General features: G+C 38.0%; 2 protein-coding genes across 4 annotated transcripts in view; one reads left to right on the top strand and one right to left on the bottom strand.

Moving 5' to 3' along the window:
* LOC106877847 (high affinity copper uptake protein 1) overlaps positions 1–13,397 on the bottom strand; it is a 120,603-nt gene extending 107,206 nt beyond the window's left edge. The window contains exon 1 of the mRNA XM_089363992.1: positions 12,371–13,397. The gene's annotated coding sequence lies outside the window, so the exon portion shown is untranslated. The remainder of the gene's footprint in view (positions 1–12,370) is intronic.
* Positions 13,398–13,437: 40 nt separating this feature from the next.
* Positions 13,438–19,129, top strand: part of LOC106879322 (glycerophosphocholine phosphodiesterase GPCPD1) — a 55,023-nt gene continuing 49,331 nt past the window's right edge. For 2 of the 3 annotated variants that reach the window (XM_014928828.3, XM_052973215.2), the window contains exon 1: positions 13,438–13,761. The gene's annotated coding sequence lies outside the window, so the exon portion shown is untranslated. The remainder of the gene's footprint in view (positions 13,762–19,129) is intronic. The other variant, XM_052973210.2, reaches the window with a different exon arrangement.

The raw sequence follows: 19,129 nt of genomic DNA, 5'->3' as shown, positions 1-19,129 counted from the left end.
GACATGTGGTGAGAATGGATGAGGATAGCTGCGTGAAAAAGTGCCACACCCTAACAGTTGAGGGAACCCGTGGAAGAGGTAGGCCCAGGAAGACCTGGGCTGAGGTGGTGAGGCAAGACCTTCGTACATTGGGCCTCACCGAGGCGATGACTACTGACTGAGACCTTTGGAAATGTGCTGTGCGTGAGAAGACCCGGCAAGCCAAGTAAGATCGTTGCCAGTGCCCCTGGACTGGTTCTTGTGCGGGTGACACATGAGATGCACCATTTTGAGCGTGGCCGTTGCCAGTACCGCCTGACTGGCTCCTGTAGGATTTTCGAGCGAGATCGTTGCCAGTGCCCCTGGACTGGCTTGTGCGGGTGGCACATAAAAGACACCATTTCGAGCGTGGCCGTTTTCGTGCAGGTGACACGTAAAAGCACCCACTACACTCTCTGAGTGGTTGGCGTTAGGAAGGGCATCCAGCTGTAGAAACTCTGCCAAATTAGTCTGGAGCCTGGTGTTGCCATCCGGTTTCACCAGTCCTCAGTCAAATCGTCTAACCCATGCTAGCATGGAAAGCGGACGTTAAACGATGATGATGATGTATGTATGTATATGTATATCCTTGATCTTTCTTTCAACACTCCATATGTAAGATCTCTTCCCTGATGATGGAGGCTCATCTCATCCAATGATGGAATCAATCTACAAACATTATTTTGGATCATGGAGACCCCCAGATTTGTAATACTTTTCTTCAACTCCTTTAATTCTCAATATCATTTCTGTTCTGTGCAAATCGAACCCTTTTGTATGTAAACATATATTACAATTTTTTGTATTTCATGTATTTAATATACTTTGTATATTGACCTGCCTAACATGCTTATCCTTACATTTACTCCTCTACCTGCTCAAGTTTAAACCTTATGAGCACTACTAAGTGTGTTCTATATGGAGAATATCTGATTCTCATCTACGAACCATACACACATACACACACACAAATATATACACATACATACATATATATATATATATATATATATATATATATATATATATATGTATATATCCATACATGCATATATATACATGTATGTATATATATATATATATACACACACACACACACACACACACACACACACACACATGCACGCATGCACCCAAAAAGTGTCCTTTGTGGTTGATAACAGCAAAGGAGTGGCGAGAACAGGAATATTACTGTATTTCTGGGTTGAGAAACAGGTAGATAAAAGAATTGAAATAGAGTGTGTCATAGAATAATTAAACTGAAACATGTCATTGAAACACAATATTGATGTTTATCTCTGCACGTATATCACAATCAGATTTGGTAAACAGAACAAAAGGAATCCGTTTACGTAACCCTTTTGTGGAATGCATTCATAATGAATGACAGAAATCTCATTAACATGGCTGATGGCTTTTTTTTATTATGAGCAAGTTAATGATGGCACTGCTGCTTTGGCGCTGATTATTTGGAATCGCTGATTTGACACTGAATTATCTGATATTAGACATTTTTACGTTAATCTCATTTTCTCTGTGTCTCTCTCTGTCTGTGTCTCTCTGTCTGTCTGCCTCTCTCTCTTTTTTACTTGTTTAAATTATTAGACTGTAGCCATGCTGGGGCATCACCTTGAAGAATTATTAGTTGAACAAATCAACCCCAGTACTTATTTTGTTTTTTATCTTAAAGCATGATATTTATTTTATCAGTTTCTTTTGCGGAACTGCTAAGTTATGGGGTGTCAATCTAACAACAGTGCAGAGGATTTAGAAAGAGTTGGATGAGTCTAATGGTAATTGCGAAGGTACGGCAGCTCAGAAAACCCACTCTGATTGCTCTGATAAGAAAAGAACTCCTGAATTTGTTGGTGAGATCAAGGCCATGATTGACAACAATCCCTCCTAATCAATCAAGTCCATCGCCTGGGACATGGGAGTGTCTGAGTTTCTTATAAGGCAGGCGATGCATGAAGACATTCAGTATTCCTCATACAGGGTGAGAAAGAGCCAATCTTTATCTTAAGCCATCAAGGACAAGAGGAAAGACTATGCGATGAAGCTTTTGAACAAACTCAAGCATTCCCTCCAAATGAATATGCTTTGGTTCTTCTTAGATACGACAACATTTTTGCCAGGTTCAGGTGGTGAACACACAGAACAACTGTTGGCTTGCCATGCTTCCAAAATGTGTACCAAGAGTGATAAAAATCAAACATCCAGTCAACATCATGGTGTTTAGAGTGATCACTAGTGATGGCAACGTTATGTCTCCATTTGTCTTCCCACATGGCCTCAGACTCAACACAGAGGCCACATGTGTGTGTTCTTGCTCCACTGACTCCATTCTTAGAGAATGGGGGAAGGGAAGTAAGAACACACAATAAAAATAACAGTAATAAACAAGTAAAAAAAAAGATATATAGAGCATGTGTTTATTTGGCAAAAAAATAATAAATAAATAAATAAAATAACCATCCCCTAATACAACAATATATACATATATATATTTTATATATAAGTTTGGTTGATGAGTTAAGAAATAATTGAAATTCAGTTGAATTAGGTACTTCTAGAGGGTATATAATTAGGAGACTTACTTACATAAAAACTATTACAAATATACATAATATGATCAGTAGGGTAGAACATCATAGACAGGTAAAAAAAATAGAAACTATAAAATCATATATAGAATAGCACCTGTAACATTGCAACTTATAAAATCTCTTCAGTCTGAATACCTCTAATTGCCCTCACTATACCCATACCTACTACCTTCTCTTTTCGGGTTACCTTTATCTCTTCCTGGTGTCGATTTGTTCGACAAAAGACGGTGTTCCAGCATGGCCACAGTCAAATGACTGAAACATGTAAAAGAGTAGAGTAATTACTTAAATTAAACTGGCACTCCATCAGTTACGACGACGTGAGTTCCAGTTGATCTGATCCATGGAACAACCTGTTCGTGAAATTAACATGCAAGTGGTTGAGCACTCCACAGACATGCATACCTTTAATGTAGTTCTGAAGGGGATTCAGCATGACACAAAGTGTGAGAAGGCTCGCCCTTTGAAATACAGGTACTACTCAGTTTTGCCAGGTGAGTGGACTGGAGCAATGGGAAATAAAGTGTCTTGCTCAAGGACACAACACCTCGCCACAAATTGAACTCATGACCTCATGATGGTGAATTGAATACCCTAACCACTAAGCCATGGGCCTTCACACACACTGTTACACAATCACTATCTCAAAGCCATGAGATAATGCATGGTTAATGCAAAACAGTGTGGATAAATAAGGATTACATTTGACAGAGTAATCTGAATGCTAAATGATTAATTCATTCTTAGTAATTGACAGCAAAGAAAACCAGTATAATGTATCATTAATTATTTAAGTAAGGCGGTGAGCTGGCAGAAACATTAGTGGCATTTCATCTGTCTTTATGTTCTGAGTTCAAATTCTGCTGAGGTCGACTTTGCCTTTCATCCTTTTGAGGTCAATAAATTGAGTACCAGTTGCATACTGGTGTTGATCTAATCGACTGGCCCCCTCCACCAAAATTTCAGGCTAGATGGCTCAGGCAGACCACCAGGATGACAGCCAAGACCAGGGTTGGCCAACCTGAGGCCTGCGGGTTGCATGTGGCCTGCAGACTTTTATCTTGTGGCCTGCTTGATAATTTCTTGAAATATTGTGTTTAATTTCAAAATAAAATTGTTTGTGTAAAACATTTGTTTCAAAATAAGTTTAAAAATTAAAAGTGGCAATAAAGTAATAACCTACAATTTGTAATTTTAAACAAATGAAAAGAATGAAAAATTCTTGATTCTGTAATTTGATTATTTGTCTATTAGTGCATAAAGTATACAAGCAGCCCTCAAAATACTTTCTGTAATTCGAGTTGGCCAGGCCTCAAGACTAATGGATCAAACAGATGGCCAAGAACCTCTGCTGCCATGAACATAGCTCAATCAGTTCCAGTTGGGCAAACTGCAAGTTGACATACCAATAGCTTTCCATAACCTCAAAGCAGTCTCTCCCTCCCAGGCTGTAATTATTGCTGTTGTTAACTGTAAATGGCAAACACAGTTTGTATTTATGTGCAGCAAGAAATTCTTCTGTTATATGTTCATTGATGTTGTTCAGTTACTTCTTCATGCAGCCAAGAAAAATATTTTCATTAACTCAACCAACTACCATAGCAGTATCAGTAAAACACCATAATATTACCGTGTATGGCAAATTAAAACCTCCTTCAAAATGAGGTTTCCAACGTTGCAATGGATTCAAAAGGGCTAACAATACCTTCGAGTAACTCCTACAATTTCTGTATAGGGCAAAGCATCTATGATATTTATTTCACCTTAATTTATGTTCCAAACACCAGTATACTAATAACTCAAATGGTTTACTAAATATTTCATAATTTTAAAAAAATAATTACTCTACTTCAATAGGGCAACAAAAGGATTAATTAGCAGAACTGACAGTTACAAGGAGAAAACTGTAATCTTATATCTCAAGAAAGAGGTTATTACTGCTGTCGTAATAAAATTCAGGCTATTCAGATGATCCCATGCAGTTTCTTATCCTGGCATCCATTGACACCACATAGTAAGATGATAAACCTTTCTGCGTGCATAAAGAATTTGAAATATTTTAGCTTGTTTCAGTGACATGCTAAAGAAGTGTATTCCATGTCGAGTGATCAGTATCAACTTCAGTTACTCCAAATACCTAACATGGAATATTGAGTAACAAACACCTTATATCTACCTATCATGGGGATAGCAGAATCAGTCACACAAGGTTTTATATTTATGAATGGAATAATGTTTCCTTGAAATAAGTCTTTACTCTTTCACTTGTTTCAGTCATTTGACTGCGGCCATGCTGGAGCACCGCTTTTTGTCGAGCAAATTGACCCCAGGACTTATTCTTTGTAAACCTAGTTCTTATTCTATCAGTCTCTTTTTGCCGAACCGCTAAGTTACGGGGATGTAAACACACCAGCATTGGTTGTCAAGCGATGGTGGGGGGACAAACACAGACACACAAACACACACACATATATATATATATATATATATATTAAAAACCCCAAATACCACTGAGTAACCATCTAGCAACATGTGGTCATCAAACTTTTATTATATTTCCATTCCATAAACTTTACAACCGGAATGAAATTGAAAGAAAATGCAAAGAAAAGGACTTTATTAAGAAATTCAAACCCACTCTTAACAAACAATGATTAAATCCATCTTACTTGGGGTTTAAAAATCTTATCCCTGTAACCAAAACACAAAAAATCTCTCAGATATCATCATTTCTATAAATAGATTTGGCATCATTTCTAAGAACAGCCAAACACCTACTGGGGTTTAAAAATCTTATCCCTACAACCCACACAAAACAATAAATTAAAATATCATCATTTCTAAAAATAGATTTAACATCAATTCTAAAAATAGCCAAACACCTACTGCTGCCGTCCAAAGGAATTGGTATAAAAGACAGAAAACCAGCCAACTTATTACAGTCTGTTAAAGTCTGTCATACCGGCCATGACGAAGGGAAATAGCCCTGAAACTCGAGTCGCCTTTATATATATATATTTATATTTATATATTTATATATTTGATCCTTTATATTGAACACTCAATATTTCATCTACATTCAATACTTTCTTTCATGGTGCCATCCATTTTTATTTTATTTTATTTTATATTGTATATTGTATATCATATTATATATTGTATATTCCATATTCTATACCCCACATTAGTTCTGCAGGAATATAAATAAAACATAAAAAACAGACAGTGTTGGAACTCTTTTAAGCAAAATAATATATTCCTCTAAACACAATCATACAAAAAACCCCACCTTTTTTGTATTTATTTTTACTCGCATATATATATATATATATATATATATATACGTCGGGCTTCTTTCAGTTTCCGTCTACCAAATCCACTCACAAGGCTTTGGTCAGCCTGAGGCTAAAGTAGAAGACACTTGCTCAAGGTGCCACGCAGTGGGACTGAACCCGGAACCATGTGGTTGGTAAGCAAGCTACTTACCACAAGCCACTCCTGCACCTATGTCTCAGCAGCTTTTAAAATTTATTTCATTTCTAGTGTCTGCCATAAATCTTCTGGCAAAAAGTATTTCCTCCTGGGACTGATTATTGCTTCAGTCTACTTGAATACTCAAATTCAGGGCTTCTCAAAGTGGGCAGTACCATTCCTTAGGATGGGGGTGGGAGAGAGGATTTTATAAGGGTCTTGAGAAGAGGTTGGGGCTATAGGAATATTCTTTTATGTTTTTACTGGTTTCAGTCATTGGAGTGTGGTCATGCTGGGGCACCACCTTGAAGAATTTTTAGTCGAATGAATCAACCCCGGCACTTATTTTTTTAAAACCTGGTACATATTCTATTACTCACTTTTGCTGACCTGCTAGCTTACAGGGACATAAACACACCAACACCGGTTGTCAAATGGTAGTGGTGGTGGTAGGGGATAAACACTCTCTCTCTCACACACACATATGCATATATATACATGTACACACACATGCACACATACATATATACACACACATATACATACATATATATACACAAACACATACATATGTATACATATACACACACACTCATATATATACACACACACATATATGCATATACACACACACACATATATACACATACACACACATATATATATATATATATATATACATGTACACATACACACACACACGATGCAACGGTCTTCTCTCAGTTTCTGTCTTTCTGTCTACCAAATCCACTTACTTGACTGGTATTTATTTCAACTCCAAAAAAAAAAAAACGAAAGGTAAACTCAACTTCAGTGGAATTTGAACTCAGAACCTAAAGATAGACAAAATGCCACTAAGTATTTTGTCCAGCATCCTAACAATTCTGCCGGTTCACTGCCTTTACCAAGAAGAACAATAACCTATTACAATACACATCCAAATGTTAAACCATCTTTTAGCAAGCTCCTTAGCCCCTGCTCCAATCAGTCTCCTTTAATTTATTTCTTTATTGCCCACAGGGGGCTAAACATAGAGGGGACAAACAAGGATAGACAAAGGGATTAAGTTGATTACATCGACCCCAGTGCATAACTGGTACTTATTTAATCGACCCCGAAAGAATGAATGGCAAAGTTGACCTCAGTGGAATTTGAACTCGGAACATAACAGCAGATGAAATACCGCTAAGCATTTTGCCCGGCGTGCTAATGATTCTGCCAGCTCACTGCCCTATCTCCTCTAATTTGTACACATCTATTAGGTTTAGGTTCTCCTTAATAAAACTGCCCTCAAGAGTCACATGGTAGGATGTTGTTGTTGTTTAGCACTAGATCAACTTGACTAACCAAACTTTTGATTAACCAACTTGACTAACCAGAAGTATTCCAGCTACAACCATCCTCTATATTTAGTGGCTATTTAGAACTTCATTACCCAATATGCTTCGCCTTTTTAAAGCCAGTTAGGATGTCATTTAATGTGGGTTTGACTACAATTTCTAGCAGATTCAGCAATCACATAGAGGCTTCCTTGCTGGAATGTAGAAAAGAACAATCACCTTTATGTTGGTACAAAAGCTCTTTACAGCTTTTCTAACCTAGCTCTGCATCAATCATTTTATTTTTATTTTGAGGTGTATGACTTGTATTACCCCTTTCATATCTGGCACAAATATTCTACATATTTCATATTCAAACTGATCAAATCTAGCCTCTCACATCTAACCTACATTGACATTTTAAAAATAAACAATCACATCATGACATACGTAAGCTCGCAAGGAATGAAGCCAGTATGCTCCGTTGGATGTGTAATGTCAATGTGAATACCCGTCAGAGTGTAAGTATCTTGAGAGAAAAGCTGAACATTAGAAGCATCAGTTGTGGTGTGCAAGAGAGACGATTGCGCTGGTATGGACATGTGGTGAGAATGGAGGAGGATAGCTGCGTGAAAAAGTGCCACACCCTAACAGTTGAGGGAACCCGTGGAAGAGGTAGGCCCAGGAAGACCTGGGCTGAGGTGGTGAGGCAAGACCTTCGTACATTGGGCCTCACCGAGGCGATGACTACTGACCGAGACCTTTGGAAATGTGCTGTGCGTGAGAAGACCCGGCAAGCCAAGTAAGATCGTTGCCAGTGCCCCTGGACTGGTTCTTGTGCGGGTGGCACATGAGATGCACCATTTTGAGCGTGGCCGTTGCCAGTACCGCCTGACTGGCTCCTGTAGGATTTTCGAGCGAGATCGTTGCCAGTGCCCCTGGACTGGCTTGTGCGGGTGGCACATAAAAGACACCTGAAATGGTATTATTCTGTTTTCAATATTATTGTATTTGAAGGCGGCGAGCTGGAAGAAATGTTCGCACGTCGGGTTAAATGCTTAGCAGTATTTCATCTGTCTTTACGTTCTGAGTTCAAATTACCCCGAAGTCGACTTTGCCTTTCATCCTTTTGGGGGTCGATAAATTAAGTACCAGTTGTGTATTGGGGGGTCGATCTAATCAACTGCCTACCCCCCCTCCCCAAAAATTTTGGGCCTTGTGCCTAGTATAGAAAAGAATATTATTATATTTGAAGGCGGTGAGCTGGCAGAAACGTTAGCACGCCAGGCGAAATGCTTAGCAATATTTCATCTATCTTTACGTTCTGAGTTCAAATTCCACCGAGGTCGACTTTGCCTTTCATGATTTCGGGGTTGATAAATTAAGTACCAGTTGTGTACTGAAGTCGATCTAATCGGCTGCTCCCCCAAAATTTCAGGTCTTCTGCCTAGAGTAGAAGAAAATATTATTGTATTTGATTAAGATAGCAAGCTGGCAGAATTGTTAACATGCCAACCTAAATGCTTAGCCGTATTTCATGTCTTTACAATCTGAGTTCAAATTCCACCGAGGTCGACTTTGCCTTTCATCATTTCAAGATCAATAAAATAAGTACCAGTTGAACACTAGAGTTTATGTAATTGACTTGTCCATCTCCCATGAAATTGCTGGCCTTGTGCCAAAATTTGAAACCAATATTACCGCATTTGACGAAGGTGGCGAGCTGGCGGAGTTGTTAGCACACCAGGCTAAATGCTGAGCGTCATTTCGTTTTTACATCCTTCTAAATGGCTGGCCTTGTGCCAAAATTTAAAACCAATAAATATTGCTGTATTTGACTCCTGGGCACATTAGACTAATCTCAATTTCAACAACACATATTCATGTAAAAATGAGAGTCAAGGACAAAATTAGTTTATGGAAGATCCAACTTTGCATTAGGACCCAGGGTGATTTTTTTTCCAGACAAAATTGGCTTATGGGAAACCAAACATAGAATATAATACCTGGGATGATTTTTCTGAAACATTTTCTTTCAATAAAAATATACATCTTATATAATATTGAATATAGCAATTGAAATGTCAGAGTTACCTCCTCTGCCTCTTTTGTTCAGAACTAATCCTTAAACTAATAATTCTCTTTTCATTCACCACAGCTGTAATTTGTATTGATTAAAATTTCTTGAAACAGGCTTGAGATGGGTTGCTAGCCATATGTTTCGAAAATGAGGGAGGATTTCAGTTTAATATTATGCAAATGACTTTACCATGTGGTTTATATTAACCAATTACCAATTCAAATGATCATTTCCTCCGGACCTTCTGCTTACTTTAGTCATGATTTAGTCAGCTATTCCAACTGAAAATGTTAAGAATGTCATCTATCATTGCTAATATCAGAATTCGGTTGGAAGATCAGCCTATTTGTTGGTACAGCTGCTGACTGTCTGAAAATGAGGTCAGATGGCATATTTAGACTTAGTGACCGGCACATTTCTAATTTTCCCCACTTCATTCATAATGTAATTTGAGAGGAGTGAATGTTTACAATATAATAAATGTGGAGCATCTTTTCCACCCTCTTTTTGAAAATGAAATCAAGGGTGCTGGAAGTTATGTTTGGTAACAGGCTTCAAATGGATTTGGTTCATAATCTTGATAACTATATTTGGAAGATTCCCTTCTTCACACGTTCTCTCCCTCCCTCTCTCTCTCTCATTATTTTTATTTTTTTACTCAATCTGACTCTTTTACTGGCTTCAATCACTGGACTGCAACCAAGCTGTCCCCTTCCTCTTTGAAAGATTTTAGTGAATCAAACTGACCCGAGTACTCATTTCTAAAACCTGGTATTTATTCTAATTGTCTTTGTTTTGCCATGGGGACATAAAGAAACAAACACTGGTTGTCAAGTGGTGTCATGTAAAGACAAGTTAGGAAGAGACAAACGCACGTGCATACACACACACACAAACATCCATCCATCCATCCATCCATCCATCCATCCATCTATACATACATACGTATGTATGTACATACATGCAACCAATAAGTGCAGGTGCTTTTCTTTCTTTGCAGCCATACAGGTGCTTCCACACTGTTTCTGTCCACCAAATTTACCCACAAGTCATTGATCGGTCATCCTGGAATATAGTTGAACACTCTTTCCCAAGATGCTATCAAACCTGAAATGAAGCAGACTTTTTAACCACATAGCTGTACCTATTCTGGTTTCATGCACTTGACTATGGCTGTGCTAGGGTACGCCCTCCAAGGACTGTACTGTTAAGCAAATTAGACAACATTTGTGTTATGCTTTGTCATTATGTGTATATGTCCAAATATTAGTGGAGTATCATAAGATCGAGTGGGTTAATTAAGTGAAGCTAAATTTGTCTCTGAACTGGAAAAAAATTGTGTCCTTTTAAATAAATCAGAGGCCCGGAAAACTCACAAATGCATCTGAATAACAATCACTGATTAGTCAAAATTAAAGTTAAGGCTGGTCTTTAATCCATGCGTGGAGTGGTTGGACTGCACTCTCTGAGTGGTTGGCATTAGGAAAGGCATTCAGCTGTAGAAACTCTGCCAGATCAGATTGGAGCCTGGTGCAGCCATCCGGTTCACCAGTCCTCAGTCAAATCGTCCAACCCATGCTAGCATGGAAAGTGGACGTTAAACAACGATGATGAAGATGAAATCCCTGGACACATGGTCAAACATCACACTTAAACCACCATAGTTTCATGAGATCAATCTATTAACTGACCACTTGGTGAGAAGCAATGGCATGGATAGGTTTTCTCAAACACTCTAGAATTTGACTACCAATCCCCTATAAAAACCGTTCAATGTGCAGCTAAGGGCAGCTAAGACAGATGGTACAGATAGATGATGGAAACCTCTATCATTACAAATATAGCACAATAGTTTCCAGTTATGTTGGACAAGCTACATGTTGCCATATCCAGTAGCTTGCCATAAACTCCAAGCAGTGTCTGTCTCTCAGTATGTAAATTATTCCACTTGTGATCATTAAAAGATTGATGCAGCTTGTCATTAAGCACGATAATAAAATCTCTTGTTAAATGTTTCCCGGTGTTGTTCAGTTACTTCTACACTGTACAAGAAAGATATTTTCCTTCATCAACTCAACCAGCTACCACAGCAGCCAACAACAACAACAACACCCACATGATACATGGTTGATAAAACCCTAAGCAATATGGTACAAGCTCAAATCAAAATCAAACTGCATACATGATGGGAAAATGCAATGAAATGGTTCATTCAAAGTCAATTTGAATATGTAATGGAAAGATAGAGATGGAAGCTAAACAAATTGGGAGTATCCATTATGACTGAAGTTAGAGAAATGAGATAAACTTTAGGTTTTGTTCTGTGCTGATGTATAAACTGGTGTCAATATTGAGAGGTGGTTGTGAATACAAAGTCTTTCCTCAGTGAAAAATGTTCCACTAAATATAAATGAGTGATGAGTGATTTTAGAGTAAGTGTTTGATAATTCTGGAAACAGAAGACAATCTAGAGAAATAAGATATGAAAGCTGGCAGTCTACTCGGCATAGGTTCAGAGAAGTTTGAAGTGATGTGTACGTGGAGAAAGACGAGGAGTAACATGGAGGATGACTCAGAATTTCTATGAGACAGCCTGCTGCAAGCCACTGAGCAGATCTGTAGCAAGGTGCCAGGAAGAAAATGGTATTGTCATAGATTGGTAGAGTTAATAGAGCTATAAACGTTAAAAGACAAGCTTGCAAAGTATGGAATAAACAAAAGAACATTACCAATTAACCTCCAATCTCCATCCTGGCATGAGTTAGCTGGTTTGACTAGAACTGGTAAGTCAGAGAGCTGCACCAGGTTCCAGTTTGATTTGACATGGAAATAATATAAGGTAGCCAGAAGTGAAGCCAGGTGTTATGTATACTTACCACAGAAAGGAAAGAAAATAAGTTTTAAATGTTTTACGATGAGAGGATCAAAGGTGTGTTGTATTCCAGATTGCAAAGGAGGGTCAGTGTGAATCAAGATGTGATAGGGAAAAATGTCCCTGTAATGTCAGTGAAGTTCTTGTCATAGCAACACTGAGAAGTGAAAAAAGCCTGGTTAGGGGAACTGGAAGAATTGAAGCAAGGTTAGAACGTCTGTCTTGTTTCTCTCTGAAGGCACAAAGACCACATTCAACTTCAGGCTGAACTTGCCAATCAGCTCTTTCAGAACCCCTAGGCAGCACTTCACTAACATTTCTGCATCCCCTTTGGTTGGCACCCTCTTCTCATCAGTGATCACCGGTCTTACCCAGCCAAACATGGGGGCTGAATCCATCCAGATTTTGATGGTGCACAGCCCCCATTTCAAGGCCAAATTCACTCCCTTCAGCACTGCGTCCAACTCAGCGACTTTAATGACTCACTGAATCCAATAGCAAGATAAAAGACTTATATATTTACAACTATAAGCTTCCTCTGCTTTACAGAAACGTCGCATCCTTGAAAACATTGGCAGAAACGTTAGCACGCCGGGCGAAATGCTTAGCGATATTTCGTCTGTCTTTACGTTCCGAGTTCAAATTCCGCCGAGGTCGACTTTGTCTTTCATCCTTTCGGGGTCGATAAACTAAGTACTAGTTGCGTATTAGGGTCGATGTAATTGACTGCCCCCCTCCCCCAAAATTTTGGGCCTTGTGCTTACAGCAGAAAAGATTATTGAAAAAATTAGGCAAGCCTATTTACATATTCACTTCTGTTAACATATATTTCAGTTGCAAAATATGTTTCACGTTCCGAAAAGCTATTTCGAGGTTTAGGGGAACGTGAAGCTTCCATAACGCGGTGGGGATGCTTGTATTCTTTGAGGAAAATTTGGCTGTTATTTCTAACATATCTAGTAGCTAGTTTATTGGTTTTGTTGAACCATATACATTTTTGTCTGCTATTTCCGTCATGATACGAAGGCAATGAAGTAGAGTATATATATCAAGGGAAGTAATTAAGTCGTTACTGTTACATAAGTTCAGATGAAGGGACAGTTGGCAGGTGCGTGTGGACGGAGAATTGTTGTGACTGTTTACGATTGAGAGACTTCTCATCGCGGTACACATAGAAAACATGACTACTATATTTTTATAGCATTGAAAACACTCACAAACAAAAAAGAAAGAGGCATTATTTAACCGGTGAGATGTTCATTATTCAAACCTGTGAGCTTTTTTTTTATCTCTCAAACGTCACTGAAGATAACGGAAACAAATATCACTAACATTGCCTTATTTTGATAACTTCAATGAATTTATTTAATGAAATTCATCAAGAGAACTATAAAAGTAAGTATTATAATTTGGAATATCATTGCATGTTATGAATTGATTTATAATAATTCAACTGTTATTAACATTATTGTTGTTTACTATCGGCAATGCGGTAAAATTTGAGATGAGGTTAAATTTGTCTTCTATCATTATCAATGTTAGATAAATTAATCTTCACAGTGGTTTTACATTACAACCCGTTGGCGGGTTACATGTTGACAGTTTCTATAAAATATATGCATGCAGTGGTTTTTTTTTATGTTTGTAGTTTTACACACAAACATGTATAAACAGGAAAATAGTGCTTAAAATATGAATGTATGTATGTATGTATATATATATATATATATATATATATATATATATATATATATATATATAATTTTTACAATTAAAAGGGTAAAGGATTATCAATTTATTAATAAATTAATAATTAATAATTTTTACCAAGCCCTTCGGTATGTAAGCACCATTATCGGTGTGGAACTTATTTAAAAGTTCTTATACATTTATAAACAAAATTAAGGGATCAGCAACTTCGGTATGTGGTGAAGCAACCTGTTGCTGATCCCTTAATTTTGTTTATATATATATGTGTGTGTGTGTGTGTGTGTATAGAGAGAGAGAGAGAAAACCATTGGTCACTCTATGACCGGACATATTTAACTGCATCATACACACACACACACATCTCAAAGGTAAATAGACATCGTAATTTTGAAAGGTTTTTTTTTCCTGGAAGCAAAATAATGTGGTGATGTTTCGATTATATTTGATGCATAGAAATAATATTTAGTCTAGTATTCAGTAGACATGCATTGTGCAGTTTTTAATTATGTAACCCGTTTTGACATCGTACAAGTGTCCACACTGATGAAACACCATAACAAGATGAGTCTACCTTTGAGATGCCGGTGTATTAATTTGTGATCTTTATAATGCACATATACACAAATATATATTGTATTTTTTGTGTGATCTTTATATATATATATATATATATATATATAAATATTAAATGTATGTTTGTATATCTTATTTTAAAGTCTGCTATGCATTTGACTGTATCATCGAACCAAGGTCTGTCTCAGGCGGGTTGGTTTCAAAAGGTTTAAGACAGATTAATAGCATTGAGCATAAAAATTATTTCGTTTACTTTTACTTTCCTAATTTCTTCAAGTTGATAGAATAGAAATGACATTTTAATACAAAACTTGAATAATACTGCTTTAGCACAAGCCAAGTTTGTGGCAGTGGAATTTATTAAACTACATGTTCCTATTAAATATTCATGAGTAATATGTATATCCGTGATTAATATACCTTAATTCTTCATTCAGTTTTTATTTCCTTTTTATGTTGTCCATTTCCATTTTTCTGACATTTTGAAATTACACACATACACACACACATGCTTGTATTTGTACGCTTGCTTATGTAATTATTTGGTGTGTGTGTTTGTGTGCTAGTACGTATGCACATAGAATCTGTATATTACAATGTATGTATCTACATATACGGAGTATGTAGATGTGATATATATATATGCCACACCTACTGGTTCCCCAGCCAGCATCATCAGATGGCGTTTCCCGTTAACAAATTTAAAAGAGAGAGAGAGACACACACACACACACACACACACAGATAGATAGATACACACACACTATTCTCTTTTCCTCCCTCCTTTCTCTCTATATCTATAATAGTGTGAGTGTGTTAATTTTTATAATGCTATATTGTACTGCACACTCTGTCTGTTAATTTTAACCAGCACTGTCTACGTAGGCAGGAAAAGAGGGATTATCTGGTTCTAGTTTCAGTTATGTGCTGGGGTTTCTTCAGAGACTGATCACAAATGAGTCAGAGAAGAACAGTGTGTAAGAGGAATCAGATATGGTTTGCAAGAGAAAAGACTGACCATGTGATGGTCAGCAAAGCAAAAGGTAGACACCTTTGGAAGAGGATGACAGAGGAAATGGTGGAAGATAATCTCGGGAAGCTGAACCACACAAACATGGTAGAAGATGCAGACATGGAAAAAAATAGAGACGTAAAATGGTGATGACGAAAGGGTTATTTGGACACCTTATATAAATTTGTTAGCACACCGGACAAAATGCTTAGCGGCATTTCATCTGTCTTTAAGTTCTGAGTTCAAATTCCACCGAAGCTGACTTTGCTTTTTATTCCTTTCTAGTTTGATGAAATAAATACCAGTTGCATACTGGAGTTGATATAATCAACTGACTTCTTCTTCTTCCAAATTTCAGACCTTGTGCCTATAGTTGAAAGGATCGGTGAGGTGGCAGAATCATGAGCGCACTGGATGAAATGCTTAACAGTATTTCACTTGTTGCTATGGTCTGAGTTCAAGTTCCGCTGAGGTCAACTTTGCCTTTCATCCTTTTGGGGGTTGATAAATTATGTACCAGTTGAGTACTGGGGTCGATGTGATCGACTGTCCCCATCCCCACAAAATCCAGGCTTTATGCCTAAAGTAGAAAGGATTCTGCCAAATCAGATTGGAGCCTGGTGTAGCCATCTGGTTCACCAGTCCTCAGTCAAATCGTCCAACCCATGCTAGCATGGAAGGCAGACGTTAAATGATGATGATGATGATGATTATTATTATTATTGAGATTACTGTGCATACCATCAAAGTGACACGGGTAAAATATACGAAGCCCAGTTTCTCCATCATGACTACCCGTCTGATAAGAGTGCACTAGGCACATGCATCACAACCCTATGTGCCCAAAATTGTGATCTCATATCAACATTAACAGTGCATGGCCTTGTAGGTGGGGGTCCAGTTAGAACTTTCTTCAGGTCAAGTAGCTCATCAGGCTCAAATGGTCCCTGAATAAGTCTTGTCTAAAGATGTTGAACGAAACACCCATGTTTACAGAGATGAATTATCCAAATCGCCAAAATTCCTTTCAAAACATAGCTATGATGCGCCTCCACTACTTCTGCTCGTGATCAGAGATGCACATATCGTCAGCCACAAAGGGACATGCTCAACTGGCAAAGGTCAAACAAATGACAAGCAAATCTGTGGTATTATTATTATTATTATTATTATTATTATTATTATTATTATTTATTATTTGTTATTATATATTTGACTTTTACTTTTTATTTGTACAAGTTGGCTCCAAGTCGCACCCAGAGACGTCAAGAGACAAGTTAGAAGTTCATGTTGGTGTTATGCCTAGGGCGTCATATATTTGGTTTTGCACAAAGTATTGTTTAAGAAAACACGGAAATTATGAGTTTGTTCTAAAATTTGAGATTACATGGACAGTATTTTACATAAGATATGGGCAGTTCCCATGAGCACTATCTTTTGAATTTCTGCCATTTTGGGGTTTCCTAGTATCTGAGCTAGGTAGCAATCAGCCCCTTTTTGCTATCATTCCTAGAGACGAATGAACTGGGAATGGTTTTATTGTGGAGGGGATACAAGACAATCCATCTGTAAGGAACAAAGGCTATTAGTGGAAACCATTTTGTCTATATCTTGTACTTATTTCAGTCATTGAAATGTGGCCATACTGGAGCACCACCTTGAAGAATTTATTTAGTCAAACTAATTGACTCGAATGCCTACTTTTTTTTGTTTTTAAAGTCTGCTACTTATCCTATCAGTTTCTTTTTTCCAAATTGCTAAGTTACAGAGATGTAAACAAACCAAAATTGAATGTCAAGCAGTGGGGGTAGCAGGGAGAAACAAACACAAGGATACACACACTCACACACACTGGACTTCTTTCAGTTTCCATCTCCCAAATCTATTCACAAGGCATTGGCTGGCTTGGAATGGCAAACTTCTAGTAAAAGACATTTGCCCAAGATGCAACACACTGAGACTGAACCTGGAACCATGTGGTTGGGAAGCAAACTGCTTAACCACACAGCCACTCCAGCGCCTGACAGCATTCAGTTATACTGTATTTGTGTAATTGATTATAGCAGTTGAGGTGATCACATTAGATGTTTGTCATTATTGATTTCCTTTGGTAATCATGACACATATGCAAAGGTGGTGAGCTGACAGGAGTCATTAGCATGCCAGGTAAAATACTTACTTTTATTTACTTTTTTTTTTATTTATGTGCCCTTTTTAAAGCCTAGCCAGGCTCATGGGCCCGGTTTCCCGGTTTCTATGGCGTATGTGTTCCCCCCCCCCCCAGCTGGGCGGGACGCCAGTCCATCGCAGCATTACAGAAACAGGAAGAAAGGGTGAGAGAAAGTTGGGGTGAAAGAGTACAATAGGGGTCGTCACCACCCCCTGCCGGAGCCTCGTGGAGCTTTAGGTGTTTTTGCTCAATAGGTGTGCGATAGGTGGACCGTGATGCACTGAGTGCGTGATAGGTGGACCATAATGTACTGAGCATGCGATAGGCGGATCGTAGTGTACTGAGTGTGCAATAGGCGGATCGTAGTGTACTGAGTGTGCGATAGGTGGACCGTGATGCACTGAGTGCGCAATAGGTGGACCGCAATATGGCAAGGGATTAATGTACAACTCACTTTTGCCAGCTGAGTGGTGTGAAATAATGTAAAATAAAGTGTTTTGCTGAAGAACACAACACACTGCTGAAAATCGAACTCATGACCTTATGTTTATGAGCCAAATACCCTAACCATTTGGCCATACACTTTCACCCTGACCCCTGTCTTCTTCCTTTCATCTTTTTTCTTGTTCCGTTTCTACTTTTTCTCTTCCTCAATACTCTTTTACTTGTTTCAGTATTTTGACTGTGGCCATGCTGGAGCACCGCCTTTAGTCGAGCAAATCGACCCCAGGACTTATTCTTTAGAAGCCTAGTACTTATTCTATCGGTCTCTTTTGCCGAACCGCTAAGTTATGTGGTTGGTAAGCAAGCTTTTATATTTCAGGGTGGTCGTTTCTTTTTTTTTTTTTCCAAAAGTTTAATATTTGTTACTTCAAGTGAAGATAGTTTAAATATGTTATATTCACTGCTTACTGACATATATAAGTGCAGTGCTTCTTAAACTGGATAGAAATTTTTTTTCATATGAGTGATGAGGACAAAGGAAGCAGTCAAAGGGTAATAGACATATCTTCTGATTGCTCTAATTTTGACCATCTTGTCGAAATGTTTTAACATTCCAAATTATAAAGTAGTTGTATGCTGTCAACTTAATGTGACAGTCCCCTGAAGGGAATAATACTACTGTTGGTTAGACTTAGGAAGCTGCACTGCTTCCTGTCAGCCTTGACACATTTCCTGTGTCCTTATGTCCCCCCCCCCCCCTTGTAAACATAAGGACACAGGAAATGTGTCAAGGCTGACAGGAAGCTGTTTAGCTTCCTAGGTCTAACCAATAGTAGTATCATTCCCTTTAGGGG

This window comes from Octopus bimaculoides, chromosome 1 (assembly GCF_046866305.1).
Source record: "Octopus bimaculoides isolate indiv1 chromosome 1, ASM4686630v1, whole genome shotgun sequence".
In the NCBI taxonomy this organism is placed as follows: domain Eukaryota; kingdom Metazoa; phylum Mollusca; class Cephalopoda; order Octopoda; family Octopodidae; genus Octopus; species Octopus bimaculoides.
Note: the sequence above shows the minus strand (reverse complement) of the source record. Positions and strands in the feature narration are given on the sequence as shown.